General features: G+C 47.3%; 1 long non-coding RNA gene across 1 annotated transcript; it reads left to right on the forward strand.

Annotated features, from left to right (window-relative positions):
* The first annotated feature begins 527 nt into the window (after positions 1–527).
* On the forward strand, positions 528–11,888 carry LOC119624408 (uncharacterized). The gene is made up of 3 exons (XR_005240506.2): positions 528–1,366; positions 5,048–5,170; positions 8,909–11,888. It is a non-coding gene; the product is annotated as an uncharacterized lncRNA (long non-coding RNA).
* The last annotated feature ends 5,409 nt before the right edge of the window (positions 11,889–17,297 follow it).

Genomic DNA, 17,297 nt, shown 5'->3' on the forward strand with positions numbered 1-17,297 from the left:
ACTGCATCTTCAACTTCCCAGGCTCAAGCGATCTTCCCGCCTCAGCTTCCCAAAGTGCTAGGATTACAGGCATGAGCCACTGCCAGCCTCTGGCGTCCTGCTTAGGGGAATGGGCAACATCCACACAAGGAAAAATGACGTCCAAAGAAAAGGCAACCTGACAGTGAAATGAGTGCTCTAGACATCCATGAGCATGAGTGGTGTGTAAGGTGTGTGAGACTCTGTATGTGTGTACTTGACTGTATGTTGTCTGTGTGTATTTATCACTGGCATTTGAGCACGGCTGGAAGGCGCAGAGTCTTCTCAGCCAATTTCCTTCTCAGGCTCACCACCCTGGCTTTCCTTGCCCCTTCCTTTTCCACCTATTCTGTGGCAACATAGAGCGCCCCTTAGTTAGGAACCTACCGGACTCTCCCTCAGATGCCATTTAGCCACAGAATTGTGATCCCGTGGCTTACAAATCCAAGAAAACATGTTCTAATATGTCTCTGTGGGACTTGCATGGCTTTGATTTGTAAAAATTATCATTTGTGGTGGCCGGGCGTGGTGGCTCATGCCTGTAATCCCAGCACTATGGGAGGCCGAGGCGGGAGGATCACGAGGTCAGGAGATCAAGACCATCCTGGCTAACACGGTGAAACCCCATCTCTACTAAAAATACAAAAATTTAGCCTGGTGAGGTGGTGGACACCTGTAGTCCCAGCTACTCAGGAGGCTGAGGCAGGAGAATGGTGTGAACCCAGGAGGCAGAGCTTGCGGTCAGCTGAGATCTGGCCACTGCACTCCAGCTTAAGTGACAGAGAGGGACTCCATCTAAAATATATATATATATATCGTTTGTGTTTCCTTGGGCATGCATCTAGAAGCAGGACACCCTGCCAGCGGTAAGATTTCCACTTCCCATTATTCTTCCACCACGCCACTCTTCTGTTAGAGTCTTGGAGGCCTAAACCCATAATGGGTTGAAATTCTCCTCTGATTCCTAAAAGGCTAAGAACAACCTGGAATATTTTATAAATAACATGGAAGAAAGACCTTGACTGTTTTGTAGATAACATGGAAGCTTAGTTTTTGTTTTGTTTTTTAATTATCTGGCAATGGTGGACAAGACTGATTAAAGGGAGATGAAGAAACTGGAAGCAGACAGAAGAACGTGGAGGAGCCTGTGGCTCTAACCGGAGCAGGAAGCAGAAGCAGCACGAACGGAGTTGCCTGTGGAAGCAGAGAGTGAGAGAGATCCTGCGCAGAGACACCCGTCGAGTCTGTGCCTGCTGGACAGTGGGAGCCACAGAGAGGCAGGAGCAGGCGACGGCGTGGAGCCACGAGCCTGGCCAGCAGGAAAGTGGATTGGAAAGTGTTCCTAAAGGTAACTTAAGCTTGCATTTGAAAAGCACCTCCGAAAGCTTCCCAAAATTGCCTTCTGACGTGGGTAGGCACAAGAGCTTCCCCACAAGAGCTTAGCGTCCGTTTCAGCAGTGTCCATTGCTTAGCCACAAGAGCTAAGCATGCATTTCAAAGCCCTGGAGGGATATAAGCAGCACAGTCGGGCGACTCTGAGTTCAGCCCTTTGGGAACCAGGAAAGACACCCACGTATTTGTTTCTTTGGCGGCAGCCCCTCTCCCCAGGCTCTGGGTAAGCACCATAGCAGAAACTCAGAGCACACTGACTTCTCAACGCAGAGAAGGTGTCCACCTCTTCTCCCAGACCACGTCTTGAGCAGGCAGGCAAGGCCCCCTATTTCACAAAGTAGATATCACGGCAATGTCATAAATAAAAAGCCTGAGGATGGGATTTTGCCATTTACGGGACTTCAGTCCTGTCTCTTCGCTGCACGTGACAATCTGCCCTTCCTGCTAGACCTGATTAGGTCAGACTTGGAAGTTACAAATGAATGGAGGACGCCCCTTTCCCGGCCACCTCGTACTCCTGCCCTTTTCGCCCACCTTCTGCCCTGAATTCCTTCCCCTTCTCTAGATTCAAGGCCATCGAGAGTTGATTAAGGTCCCCGTGAAGACAACGCGGGGAGAAGCAGGCAGTCACTCTGGGCTGGCGGAAATAATTGACCAGGACTTTGCGTGTGGGCACAGGCTCTCTCTGGGATCTCCAACTTGTACGGTTCTCCACCCTGCGCCACTGGACCAGCCTAAAAGTTCTTTTCTTAGTCATGCCACATGTTATAAAAACTGAACAAAGGGGTAAGATATTGGGGAAAATACCCCTTTGTTGCCTCCCAGCACCCCCTTCCTCATCTGGCCAAAATGTCACCTTTACCTGCCAATGTTGGGCAGTCAGACACCTGAGTGGGAATTTAAGTAAGAAATTCAGAGCCTTCTGGCTAAACCAGTGAAGTCTAAAGAAGTCACAGACTCAAAAGACAGGTAAGCTTTCCGCCATGCCAGCCGAGTAGGCAACATGGGAGGTGGCCACTCGAATGAATGTGCCTCAGCTATGCCAGACTAGACAATGCCTTGAACACCAACATCCCAGGGGGCATGACAGGTCCTTGGTACATACATAGTTAGTCTTAAAAATGAACTTTCCCAGCCAGGCAGTGGTGGCTCACACCTGTAATCCCAGCATTTTGGGAGGCGAAGGCAGGAGGATCACTTGAGGCCAGGAGTTGACAAGCTTGGGCAACACAGACAGACCTTGTCTCTACAAAGAAAAATTAAAAATTATAAAATTAAAAATTATTTTATAAAAGGATTAAGTTTTCCACAGCCAGTTAAATGAAATGCTTAACCTTACCTGTTTCCTTTCCCTTCTTAAAATTCAAGTGCCTTTTGGAAAATGACTACCTTATCTAAGTCTTTCTCACTTTAGTGTGAAATAATTTGTTAGATAACTTTCCAATATGATTGCCAGCCAAGAACAGGCCCCAACAGGACAAGGCAGAGGACAAGGAGATTGACTCCAAGCAGGGAAACAAGCATAGATGACAGTGAGGTCATCCTACAGGACCTGCTGCCTGGGACGCCACCAATGGCACTCTCAGTGGACACTCACGCCATCATTGGTCCTTGCTCCACCGCTGGGAGCCTGTCTCCACTGTCACCTCCACGAGTTCTCTATGTCACCTCTTCAGGAGCCCACCGTCTGAGTGGGAGAACCTGGCAGAACTGGTTCCACTCCCTGTCCCCACTTCCAGAAGACATGTGGTTAGAAGATTCATCTGCACACCGTGGGAAACAGGGCCTGAACCCCCGCAGATCTCCGCATTTCCTCCAAAGAGACAGGCTGCCCAGTGTGGCTGCAAATCACAGCAAATGTCCCCTAGAGTAGGTAAAACTGGAGAAGATATTAGAGTCGTTGGGCCTCAGGCATATTCAATCTTTTTACATGGGTGGGTGAGATGACTCACGCCTATAATCCCAGCACTTCAGGAGGCTGAGGCAGGAGGATCTCTTAAGCCCAGGGAAACATGCAAAACACGAAAACATTAGCTGGGCATGGTGGCACACACCTGTAGTCCCAGCTACTTCAGAGGCCGAGATCAGTTGAGCCCGGGAGGTCAAGGCTGCAGTGAGCTGTGATCGCACACTGCAGTCACTCCAGCCTGGGTGACAGAGTGAGGCCCTGTCTAAAAGAAATAAATAAATCTGTCTTTTAACATGTTAGTTCATTTAATTTGCACAGCTCTGGGGAGAGTTCGCTGCCTCCAGCTTTACAGATTTCCAAGACTAAAGAGATGGAGTAACTTGCTCAAGGTCCCACAGTTAAAAGGCCATGAACAGAGATTCCAGGGTGTAGCAGGTGGCTCCAAAGCCCATGCTCCTCCCAGCCAGCCTCCCCGGCATCTGACATGCCCACAGGTGAGGCAGGCTGAGGAGTGGTCTGGGCGTCAGGTGTCTGTCTGTAGAGGAGGGTCTTGGAGAAGGTGTCTTAGTGGGCGATGGTTGCCATAAGAAACTACCACAGCCTGGGTGGCTGCCACAGAACTTATTTTCTCACATGCCTGGAGCTTTGCCGAGATCAAGGTGTTGGCAGGATTGATTTTTTCTGAGGCCTCTCTCCTTGACTGGCAGAGGGCCGTCTTCTCCCTGTGTCTTTCCTCTGCACATGTCCGCATCCTAGTTCCCTTTCCTTACAAGGACATCCACCATATTGGATCAGGACCCACCCTAATGACCTCATTAACATAATTGCCTCTTTAAAGGCCTTATCTCCAAATACAGTCTTATTCTGAAGTACTAAGGGGTTAGGATTTGTTTCAGTTTTTTTTTGAGACAGAATCTCACTCTGTCACCCAGGCTGGAGTGCGGTGGCACAACCACAGCTCACTGTAGCCTCCAACTCCTGGGCTCAAGCAATCCTCCTGCCTCAGCCTCCTGAGTAGCTGGGACTACAGGCATCCACCACCGTGCCCGGCTAATTTCTTTTGTTGTGGACATGGGGTCTCACTGTGTTGCCCAGGCTGGTCTTGAACTCCTGGCCTCAAGTAATCCTCCTACCTCTCAAAGTGCTGGGATGACACATGTGAGCCACCACACCAAGACTTTAACATAGGAATCAGGAGCAGCTGGAGGACAATTCATCCCGAAGCAAGAGGGACACCAGTCAGGGAATTATTTCTCACAGGAGATGACAGGGAGGGCAGTGATGAGGCCCAAACAGATAAGCCCTGTTCCCCCACTTCCCAAATCTGGTGAATGATGCCCAACCGGCCTTCACCTTCATCCAGACTGCTGCTGGTTTGGTCTTTATTTTCAGCCTTGTTAAACCCAAGGCAAAGCTATCATTCTTTGATTCTCAATGTAACTTCTCTGTTCCAGGTTAAATTATCCTTCAATCAATGTTTTTGCCTATTTTGCACAGCAAGATTCCGTGTAGTTCTGGCCTCTAACTGCCAGACCTATGCTGGGACACCCATGCACTGAAGGCATGCTATCAACCGAATTGCATACTCCCTAAACTCACATGTGGACACCCTAACCCCCAAAGTGGTGTTTGGAGAAGGGGCCTTTGGGAGATAATCGGGTTTAGATTTGAAGCTCGTGGTGGAAGAGAAGCTAGAAAGCTCACCCTTGCCATCTTTTCTCCTACAAGGACACAGCCAGAAGGCAGCCGTCTACCAGCCGGAGAGAGAGCCCTCACCAGAAACTGACCATGCTGACGCCCTCATCTTTCACTTCCGGCCTCCAGAACTCTGAGAAAATGAATTTCCGTTGTGTAAGTCACCAGTCCAGGATATTTTGTTATGAAATGACTATGACAGGGAGGGGAGCTGTTCCGCCCCTGCTGCCTCAGCCTGCATGGCTGTCCCTGCCCCCACCTCCTTATCTTTCTATCTTCTTGTCTCTTCCCTTCCCCTAGCTCTCCTATGAATTAGCTCCTGAGGGCTACCATAACAAAAGTACCACATCTGTGGCAGCTTAAAACAAGAGAACTAACCTGGTGAAACCCTGTCTCTACCAAAAATACAAAAAATAATAATAATAAAATTAGCTGGGCGTGGTGGCGGGCACCTGTAGTTCCAGCTACTCGGGAGGCTGAAGCAGGAGAATGGCGTGAACCCGGGAGGTGGAGCTTGCAGTGAGCCGAGATCGCGCCACTCACTCCAGCCTGGGCGACAGAGCAAAACTCCGTCTAAAAAACCAAACAAACAAAAAACCAACAACAACAAAACAAACAAACAAACAAGAGAAACTTGCTGTCTCACAGTTTTGGAGACCAAAAGTCCAAAATCAATGTGTTCTCTGATCTCTGAAGGTTCTGGGGGGAATCTCTTGCTTGCCTCTTCCCACCTGTGGTGCTTCCTGGCATTTATTGGCTGTGACAGCATCACTCCCATCTCTGCCTCCAAGTTCACACGGCTTTCTTCCCTCTGCTTCAAGTCTTCTCCTTTCTCTTGCAAAAATACCTACTAGTCATTGGACTCAGGGCCCACCCTAAACCCAGGATGATCTCATCTTGAGACCTATAACTAGATCATATCTGCAAAAATCCCATTTCCAAAAATAAGGTCACATTTGCAAGTACCGGGGTAAGGACTTGGAGCTATCTTTTCGGGGACACTTTTCTACCCTCCACACCCACATACCTTCTCCCCACCACACCTCATCTTCCTGCCTCCACATCCTGGAGCTCACCCTGCTGTCCTGTCCTCTGCCTCCAGGCTTTGACCCAGGGCTGTACGGGAGCTGGAGCAGGAGGCCCAGGCATTGCATCTGGTCTCCACAACAAGACGCTCAGTACCTACGAGTCCAACTTTCAGTCTCCAAGTGTGAGCATACACAGCAATCTCACAAAGAACCTTCTCACTGGGAAGGAAATGGCTTACACATTAACATGAGTGCGCTTAGACAAAGAATAGCTGGCAACGTTGCAATGCTGGAGACAAGTCCCAGCAGCCAGTTGTGCCTTGTTAGAGACTCATTGATGTTGGGTGGCCTGGATTCCATTGTCACCAATGATATGATCATATGGGCCATGTTCCAAATGCCTCCGGCTGTGTTCAGAGGATGAGAAGGGGGAGAGTTAAACAAACCCCCATGCAAAATCTGAAGGCTTTATTCATCCACCCTGGCACTGCTTTGCCCACTGAATAAAACATTCTGTACCCAGGGGCAAGCCCAGGCCCCAGCTGGTACCGTTCCCAATGTCCCACAGGCCTCCAGGCTGCCCTTCAGCGCAGCCTTCCCCAGAACACTGTGCTCAGGGGCCGCCAAGGTTCCAGCTCCAAGATGCAAACTCTGCCCCAATTGCCAAGGGAGTGGCTGTCTTTGCAGGGCATTGTCTGTGAGTCCTTGATCCCTGTCTTCACTAATGGCCATCCCAGGAAACCGCCTGGGAATAAAAGCCTGCTCAGCCCTGGGGGAGAAACAGGCGCAGCTGGCTCAGATTGTCCAGCTGAAGACAGAGCTCAGCCTGGAAGGGACACAGCTCAGTCGCCACCGTGCCAGGCAGCTCTTCCTTTTATATAAACATTTGAGGGCGGGGCTGTCAAGCCCCGCTGCCCCCTAGTCCTACCTTTTCTCCACTGTGACCACAGAGGGTTGTTTTGTTGTTGTTGTCGTTGTTTTTGTTTGTTTGGTTTTTGGTTTTTGAGGTTTGTTTGTTTGTTTGTTTGTTTGTTTTGAGGCAAAGGGATAACTAAGAGCAATGGCTCCTCTTTCAGAGGGGCACCTGGAACTGCCTGGTGTGGGAGTTTTTCCTCATTCGGCACAATTTCAAACTTGGGAGCTTTCACAAAGGCGTGGGTGGCTGTTTTACTCCTTGAGAAAAGTCTGACATATTTAGAGTTACTGAGACCCGGGAGCGGCGTCTAATACTTTGGAAACTAGCAGGGGTTGCTTTATTTCCCATTCTTGATTCTACATTGAAAGCGGGGCATCTTGTTATGCAGATCCTAACACTCTGCCCCTCCTGAAATCCAAAGGAAAGGCAAGGTCATTTCACTGGAAATGTGGTAAGCATTTAGGAGACAATGGGATTGTCCCCAGTGCGGGGGGAGGGTGGATAAGAAACACACAGGTGGGCCGGTTAATGACGTCAGGAGCTGTGGCTTTATGGAGATTTATGTAAGCATGATGAATTGCACACAGCCATTTGTCTCTATTCCCTCCCAACGCTCCATGGAAGTGACAGGAAAGAGATAAAAAGACATTGGTTCACTAAAGCAAAGAGAACATGAAAGGAGTCACAGCAGAGGGAGGTCAACTGAATGACTGCAAGAGGAAGTCAGATCTAGCAGTGAGTAACTGCGCAGACCACAGGATGCAGAAAGCTAGCACTGCACAGGGTGGGGCAGGAGCTGCTGGGCGGATTCACAACACAGAACCCAGGGAGTCTCGAAGTGGAAGCATAGGGCATTGCTCGTGGGGACGATCCCAGTGGGCTAAAAACCAGAGGATTAATTGAAAATCTGTAAAAGAAGAAGTTAGAGATTCCCTTGCCTACCTCACTCAGGACTGGGACCACCCCTCCCTCATCTAGAAGAAGACAAGTGAATGGGGGGAGTCGTTGTCACCCTCTAGAGAGGACAAAGGAAAGGAAGTCCAGGCTCAGGACCCAGGTCTAGGTGAAAACAGTGGAGTGTAATAAAAATCAAGCCTTGTGGCATCCCCTTTCCTCACTTGGCTGTGAACTAGGCCAGGCTCAGGAAATTAGAGAATTCTTCTCTGGGAAACTCATCAATCCCAGAGATAGGATTTGCAGATAATAATGTTTAAGAATTTCTCAACAAAATAGCCAGTTTCCTTCTGGGAAGTCCTACCAAAAGAAAAACCCTTGCATGCAGAGTTTCCAATAACCTTATTTATCTGTTTATTTTTAAATTTTTGAGACAGGGTCTTGTGGTGTCACCCAGGCTGGAGTGCAGTGGGGTTACCATGGCTCGCCGCCACTTTGACTTCCCAGGCTCAAGTCTTTCTCCCACCTCAGCCTCCCAAGTAGCTGGGTCTACAGGCATGTGCCATCATGCCCAGCTAATTTTTAAATTTTTTTGTAGAGACAGTGTCTTGCTTTGTTACTCAGGCTTGTCTCGAACTCCTGGGCTCCAGCAATCCTCCCACCTTGGCCTCCCAAAGTGCTGGGATTATAGGCATGAGCCACCACACCTGGCCTCCAATCATTTTTTCAGTCTAATCATTTTCCCTTTAAATATCAATGAACTCAGGATTAGCAGATAACTGAGGAAAGTCTTTATGAAAGAAAGAAAAAACATAATAAAGGAATGAGAGGTAATATAGAGAACAAGATACCTTTATAAAATTTGTAATTCATTTTTTAGTGAAAAGGGGAGATGTTGCATCCATAAAACAAGATCCAGATGCCATATTAAGAGGAACACATAAAAATGGTAACATGGAATTTTAAAACTTCCTCATAAAAGTTGGAAGATAAGGAGGATCTCTGATGCTAGAATCATAGAGCTTTTGCTTAAGAATTGATTACAATGTTTTTCAGATCCTGAGTTCTAGCAGAACAGCTGACATCAACCAGTGCGAAAACCTTTACAGAAGAACTACATCAGCATGAGAATAAGTTTCTTCATCTCCCCTTCCCATGACTTTACCCTGAATTCATCAATCAATCAATGATCCCCACACCTCAGCCCACTCCAAACCCCTTAACATCCCTAGCCCCAAACTCCTCAGGGAGGTGGATGTGCAGTTTCCTCCCATCTCATTAGGCTGCCCTATAATTATTTAATTTGTTCTCTGCTGCTCCCTGGTGTCTCAGCATACTGACTTGTTGTGCATTGGGCAGATGAGTCTATTACAAGAGTCCCACCAACTACTGTAGTATTTATGAAAACAGATCACCTTGGAATTTCAAAATACTGGGAAAAGTGAGAAAACTCTAAACCTTCTGGAGAGAAAACCAGAGCCACATAAAGGAGCAGTGTATTAGTCCATTCTTACACTGTTAATAAAGACATACCCAAGACTGGGTAATTTATTAAAGAAAAGACATTTAATGGACTTAACAGTTCCACATGGTTGGGGAGGCCTTACAACCATGGTGGAGGGCAAAGGAGGAGCAAAGGCGTATCTTACATGGTGGCAGGCAAGCGAGTGTGTGCAGGGCAACTTCCCTTTATAAAACCATCAGATCTCATGAGACTTATTCACTATCACAAAAACAGCACAGGAAATCCTGCCGTCATGATTCAATCACCTCCCACAACACGTGGGGATTATGGGAGCTATAATTCAAGATGACATTTGGGTGGGGACACAGCCAAACCATATCAATGCTTTCCAACCTAGCATTTTTAGCCCCCAACCCACAATGTAAAAACATTTTACTTTCAATAAAAGCGTGAAAGTAAGATAAAAACATTTTCAGACATGCCAGTCTCAAAATATTAATTAAAACACTACTACTTTTTATTGATTTTATTTTCAGGAAGCTGGTGAAGGTTGTGTGTTATCAAGTGAGAAAACATACCATGAATGAGGAGGACGTAGGACACAGGAACAGGATATCCATCAAAAACGAGAACTCCCGGGGTGATGGAGAAGATTCCTAGGTTGATAACAGCTCTATAGCTGGCCTAAGGAAACACCAGTCCATACTGGAAAAGAAAAGTTCTGGAAAAGATAAGGAAAAGAAATCTATGGTAAAGGGAGAACTGAGTAGAATATCTGATAGATTGAAACAGAAATCTCTAGGAAAATAATCACCAAGAAAAACAGAAGTCACATAGATTACCTGATGTATTGGAACGTTTTGAGAAATGTATAGTCAGGCTAAGAATTTGAGGATGAGTAAATGACAGGTATATTACATAATAGGAAATGAAAATAAGGCAACTAGAAACTCCCAGGGAAACAAAACAGTGATCATGAGAGAAAAAAAAAAAATAGTACACTATTGCACTAAGTTGTTTATATAATCATGATATTGTAAAAACAGAACTTTGATTTAACCAAAAATTAAACTGTAGAGAAAACTATATTGGGAGAGTGTGAAGAGGAAGTCTAAATAAAAGGAGCCAAAATTTATATTTAATGGTGAGAAGTTAATTGAGATCTAAAACTGAAAAAATTAGGAAAGAGCAATGTAAACTTGTTGCTTCACAGTATGGACATAAACATCAGAAGAAAGAACTAAAAGAGTTAAAATGTTTGCCAGAGGAGTGGGAATGAGGGCGAGTGGGGTGGGTGGACAAAGACTACTTTGGTTTTGTGTTGTTGTAAAATACGTTCACTTTTAAAATTGTATTAAACTATGTTCATATGTTGATAAAAAATTAAAATTAAAATGTTTGTTGGAGGTCTCTGACTTTGATATTTAGGAAACAAGGCAATCAGCATTTTTTAAAGTACTTGTTAAATACTTGCTCACACATGGCAAGTTTTAGGCACCAGAACAGTGATTTATACTGCATCCCTCCTGAGCAGATGTGGTTTGACCACAATGAGATGTCACCTCCCATGTGTCAGGAGAGCTTTTATCAAGATGAAAGATAGTAAGTGTTGGCCAGGATGTGAAGAAAAGGGAATCCTTGCACATTGTTGGTGGAAACGTAAATTAGTGCATCCGTTATGGAAAACAGTCTGGTGGCTCCTCAAAAAATTAAAAATAGAACGACCATGTGATCCAGCAATCTCACTTGTGGATATGGGAAATGATATCAGTGTGTCTAAGTATGTCCGAGAGATATCTCTACTCCTATGTTCATTGAAGCGCTATTCACAATAACTAAGATAAGGAATCAACCTAAGTGTCCATCAACAAATGAATGAATAAAGAAAATGTGGTATTCAGCCTTAAAAAGATAAGGGAACCCCGCCTGTAATCCCAGCACTTTGGGAGGCAGAGGCGGGTGGATCACGAGGTCGGGAGATCAAGACCATCCTGGCTAACACGGTGAAACCCGGTCTCTACTAAAAATATGAAAAACTAGCCGGGCGAGGTAGCGGTTCCTGTAGTCCCAGCTACTCGGGAGGCTGAGGCAGGAGAATGGTGTAAACCCGGGAGGCGGAGCTTGCAGTGAGCTGAGATCCGGCCACTGCACTCCTGCCTGGGTGACAGAGCGAGACTCCGTCTCAGAAAAAAAAAAAGAAAAGAAGAAAAGAAAAGGGAATCCCGTCATTTTCCGACTATATGGGTAAACCTGGAGGACATTATGTTAACTGAAATAAACCAGGCACAAAAGACAAATACCTCAAGATCTTATTCATATGTGGAATCTTAAAAAGTCAAACTCAGAGGGGCACCAAGGACTGGATGGGGGAGGGATGCTGGGAAGATGTTTGTTAAAGGATACAAAATTTTGGTGAGATAGGTGGAATAAGTTCAAGAGATCTATTGTACAACATGGCGACCCCTTTTAATAACAATGTACTGCATTCTTGAAAATTGGTAAGAGAGTATATTTTAATTGTTCTCACTGCAAAAAGAGAGCTAAGTATACGAGGTAATGCATGTTACTCTGATTTAGTCATTCCACAATGTATACACACTTTAAAATGTGTTGTACATGATAAATATATACAATCTTTATTTGCAAATTGAGAATAAATAAATAAGAAAGAAAAATACGTTTTGATATACAGTGTCAGTTTTGTTCAAAAAACAGCTATAGAACACTTACTGTGTTCCTGTCACTGCAGAGGGACTGGGGCTAGAAAGGTGAAAAAAGCTCCCTCTTTACCCCTGAAGATCCTAGAATCTGGTGATGCAGGCAAAGCCCTGTGGTGAGCTCAGGTCTGGGGAGGAACCCACAGCATTGTGGGAGAAGCTCAGGGGCTGGGGAGGAGCCCACAGCATTGTGGGAGAAGCTCGGGCCTGGGGAGGAGCCCACGGTGTTGTGGGAGAAGCTCAGGTCTGGGGAGGAGCCCACGGCGTTGTGGGAGAAGCTCAGGGGCTGGGGAGGAACCCACAGCATTGTGGGAGAAGCTCAGGGGCTGGGGAGGAGCCCACGGCATTGTGGGAGAAGCTCGGGCCTGGGGAGGAGCCCACGGCATTGTGGGAGAAGCTCAGGGGCTGGGGAGGAACCCACGGCATTGTGGGAGAAGCTCAGGGTCTGGGGAGGAGCCCACGGTGTTGTGGGAGAAGCTCAGGGGCTGGGGAGGAACCCACAGCATTGTGGGAGAAGCTCAGGTGCTGGGGAGGAGCACTGGCATTGTGGGAGACACTCAGGACTGGGAGGATCCCACGTCATCAGGGGAGAAGCTCAGGGGCTGGGGAGGAGCCCACAGCATCATGGGAGAAGCTCGGGTCTGGGGAGGAACCCACAGCATTGTGGGAGAAGCTCAGTGCTGGGAGGAGCCCACGGCATTGTGGGAGAAGCTCAGTGCTGGGAGGAGCCCACGGCATTGTGGGAGAAGCTCAGTGCTGGGAGGAGCCCACGGCATTGTGGGAGAAGCTCAGTGCTGGGAGGAGCCCACGGCATTGTGGGAGAAGCTCAGTGCTGGGAGGAGCCCATGGCATTGTGGGAGAGGATGCAGGACAGTCTAAGGTGGTCATTTTGATTTAAGTACTTCATGTGCTTTCTAAGCAACGCACGTTATTAACATTACCCTAGTGAGACATACTTTTGCTGCCTGTGTTATTTCAGATCTGCACATAATTTTTTTATATGTAATGCTTATATAACAAAAAATACAACTTTTTTTAAAGGTCTGTGAAAGCTGAAGGTGTTATTTGCCCCTCCAAAATTTCATTTTCAACAATATAAATTCTTTCAAATACAGAGAGAATCGTTAGACATGTGATTGCACTCTCGAGTTGAGAATAAAGGATTACATTATGACCCAAATATTTGTTAGAACCACAGCAGCTAACATGGTATGTAATATGTTCAACATATCCAGTCAAAACGACAACTCCTCTGGATTCAAAAGAAACCAAGTGGTTGGGGGTAACCTGGAGTATTACCTGCTCAGCACATTCCTTGCAGGGCCTTGCCACAGGGCCTAGCCTTGGCAGGAGGGCACCACACACAAGCCAGGCCCATGGAGTCCACCCCTGGGATCAGAGGTGGAGAAGTAGCCCTCTCTTTTCCTTTGGAACACAAGCTGTACAGATGTCATGTCAGAGCGTTTTCCTCCATATCCCCTGCAGCAGCAGGAAGCTTAGAGAATAACATTAATAATTGACAACAGGCCAGGCCCTGTACTAAGGATTTCCCCTGTATTAAATTACTTAATCTTTACAGCAACCTTTGGAGGCAGGTTCTAATGAGATCCCCATTAAACAGATGCACAAACTGAGGCACAAAGACACAGTTCATAAGTGGTGGAACCAGATTTCCAAATCCAAGCTCTGTCTCAATACAGGGAGCAGAAGCCAGAAATGAGGACACGCGACTGGAGTCACTTTCAGTGGAGAAAGTTCTCACTGGTTCACCGCCCTGACTGATACAGCATCCATCTAAAACATAAGCTAAGAACTCTTCTCAACTTCCTTGTTAATTGGAAGAAAATGGGTATTACTGATGTCACTGGTACCAAAAACCACAGAGACTGAGGTGCAGAATGTTGAACATCAAGTGTGAAATAGGGAATTGGGCACCCAAGGACACACTTGGGCCACCTCCCTCACTCTGGGTGAGGGCATATCTGTGTGGGACGCAGCTACTGCCAAGGATGGCAAAAAGGAAAAACGAACCTGGATTCCCAAGGGTGTCCTTTGAGATGTGAAATTAACCAGCCTCAGAGCCATCCAACGTCTGGACTTATGCTTATATTCAATGTTTTCTTGTCATTTGGAGTTGGGGGTTTCTATTAGCTGTAGCAAAAAACATCCTGATACTCCTGTATTAGGAGCTTACACTGTATAAGGTATATATAGTTCACAGAAAACTATATATGTGTGTGTACACACACATATAGATTCATTTCAAGTCCTGAAAACTCAGTTTCTTCCTCTGAGAAAAATGGGCCCAAAATACCCATTATTAGATTGGTTATGAAAGAAAGGGATATGTGTAGTGCATGAAACAGTTCAGACTCAGTCCATAGCAGGTCATGTTACAGGTAAGAATACACTGTCATCCCTGATCCGTGTAACCCATTTAAGCTAACATAAGCGCACAATGCATTCAACCTGAGGAAAGCAAGTACTAGTGTAATATTTGGTTATGTGACAAGTTGGGGGGGTGGGGGGCATGAGCATTGAGGTCAGAAGGGTCCCCTGCTGGCCCTCAACTCATTGCACCACATAGCACACCTCAACATCAAGCCCTCCCTCGAAATGATGGTTTCTATCAAGCGTGAGAGAATAGTCACAAGATTTATGCCTGGAGAACTAAACAATTTATAAACTTGAGGTTTACCACGAACACACCACGTTTTCTTCCAGATGGGCTATGCAGCTAGAACCCAAATTAGGAAGGCCCAGAAAGTTGCTACTCCCAGTCCAGACCCCAGCCCAGGTGGAAATGCCTGGCAAGCAAAATCTCTGGTGTAATTAGCAAATGTCACAAAGGGGCGGGATCTGGTTCCTTTGTATTTATTTCATCAGACAGGCTGAAATGGGAATAGGAAATGAAAAACACACTTTCAATTCAACCTCAGAGGGTCCCCTACTTTCTGACCAAGGCACAATCCTTGGAGGAGGCTGGAGAAGAGGCACCGCTGCTCACAGCAGCCCAGGGTGTTCATCTCTGCTTTGATACTGTTCAAAAAAATAAGCAACTTCAACTTTTGAATGGAATATTTTTTCTCTGATGATTTGGCCTGTGGGACTATGGATTCATACACGTGGCTCTAGAAAAGGCCTAGAGTTTACCCTATGGCTTCTTCTTTGGGGACTTTCCTTCCACACACCAGGTGGCTTGGTGGGGCTGCCAGTCACAGTCCCTCCTCCACCAGGGAGCAGATCCGGTCCCACAGTGGGCAGAACGCCCCAGGCCTGGGTCTACTTCAGGGATAGGTGAGCAGCTGAAGCTGAATTCTCCAGGGCTCTTCTGGAGAGCAGGGGTTGATACTGGTGACTCCAAGATGTATTTTGTCAGGACTGCATAGCATTTCCCAAAGCAGAAACTTTTGTTTTAAAAAATCCAACTTTCTGGCTTTTCTTGAGAATTGGAGGTTCTGACCACAGGGAACTACATCTCTGGAATGCTGTGACTGGGCCACAGAATCTCCACTTGTCACAGTGCCCAGACACATGTCTACTTCCCGTGGAGCCCTGTGACCTGCTCGGCAGAGCGAACTGGGGAGACTGCCCTTGGCCTGGAGTCGCTGGGCAAGGAAGTTGTCCAGCGGGGCTTCCAGCCACTGCCTTTCTCCCTGCAGGAGAGAACGGGATAAGTTCAGAGGGTGCAGATCTCAGAACTGAGTCGGAGCAGGGCTTAGGGACTCAGCTGGACTTTGCCGCTTTCTAGTTGTGACTCTTACTTCTCAACTTCTCCATCTGCAAAATGGCCTGAGGATAGAACCTGTGCCATGAGTTGGTGAGGGTTAGATGCAGGGACTTGTGTGCTCTGTGTACCATGCTCAATACATATTAACTTCCACTGTTACCACTTGAGTCCCTAAGCCATCCCCGAACTGCCCAGCTACAGAAGCCCAGAAAGTTCCTTTGCTGTTTAAGCTAGTGTAGAGCTTTCTGCCACTCACAAGTTTAATAGCCATCAATACAACCTACAAATCTTTCTCTCCAAAAATTGCTGGCTGGGCACAATGGCTCACAGCTATAATCCCTGTGCTTTGGGAGGCCAAGGCAGGAGGATCACTTGTGGCCAGGTGTTTGAGACCAGCCTGGGCAGCAGAGCAAGACCCTATCTCTACAAATAATAATAATAATATGATAAAACAAGTAGCCAAGGATGGTGGCATGTGCCTATAGTTCTAGCTGCTTGGGAGGCTAAGGTGGAAGGATCACTTGAGCCTAGGAGTTGGGGGCTGCAGTGAGCTATGACTGTGCCACCGTACTCCAGCCTGGGTGACAGTCGAGACCCTGTCTCTTAAAAAAAATGTTGTTATTACACTTCCTAGGAAGGGAGACAACTTGTAGCCACTCACTGAAAAGACCCCAGAGGGCTATGGCATCACATTCGTGGATAGGATTGGAGGTTCCAAACACCTGATGAGTCTCTGTCCCTCCTTTTCTCACGAGGGCCTGATAGATGACCCATGTGATTTCAATTTGTTCTTACACAAGCAAGGAGCAAATACTACATTTTCTTCTCTTAAAAGCAACCTGTAAAACAAAGGTGCTGGGAGGATACAACTGAAAAGAATATTTGCACCCCGCTGTCAGGGGTTGCGTTTCTCGGCAGGCAGCCCTGTTTTCTGCTGCAAGCGCTATTGGTTCTGTGCATCAGCAGAATCCATTTCAGGGTGCAGACTCCCAGCAAATCCTCGTGGCGTTTGGGGCTTCCTCCCACCGGGAGTGACTGTGTGTACAGGAGTCCCTCCTCCCCCACGTGTGACTGAGCACCAAAGCCCGCCGTGGGGGCATTTGCAACTTCTCAAAGGAAGTAAAGACAGCCCTTAAAAGGAACCGGTGCTTGTTCTCGGGATGTTTACAGTGAAGTAACCCCTGTGTCATTTTCCCTCACAGGGAGGTCCTTCCTTGATTGCTAATAGTCTGTGTACTTTAGCCATGTGTGGTGCAGCCCATGGCCACGGCCCGAGCAGCCAGGCCCCTCCGCCCTGCAGCTTTCTTTCAACTGCACAGAACACAGCGAGGCTGGGCCTGCCTGGCCCACCCAGGGAGCTGCCGCAGAGTTCTCATGCAGGGGACCTCCCGGCAGTCTCCTCTCTCCCTGACCAGCCCAGGCCCACTGTTCCCCTCGGAAATGGCTCAGTGGCCCTCCTGACCTCCTGCTCAGGACGCCTTCTTGCACTTTCCACCCCAGATCTGCGGCATGGCCACCATGCACATCCTTCCC

Source organism: Chlorocebus sabaeus, chromosome 12, assembly GCF_047675955.1.
Source record: "Chlorocebus sabaeus isolate Y175 chromosome 12, mChlSab1.0.hap1, whole genome shotgun sequence".
In the NCBI taxonomy this organism is placed as follows: domain Eukaryota; kingdom Metazoa; phylum Chordata; class Mammalia; order Primates; family Cercopithecidae; genus Chlorocebus; species Chlorocebus sabaeus.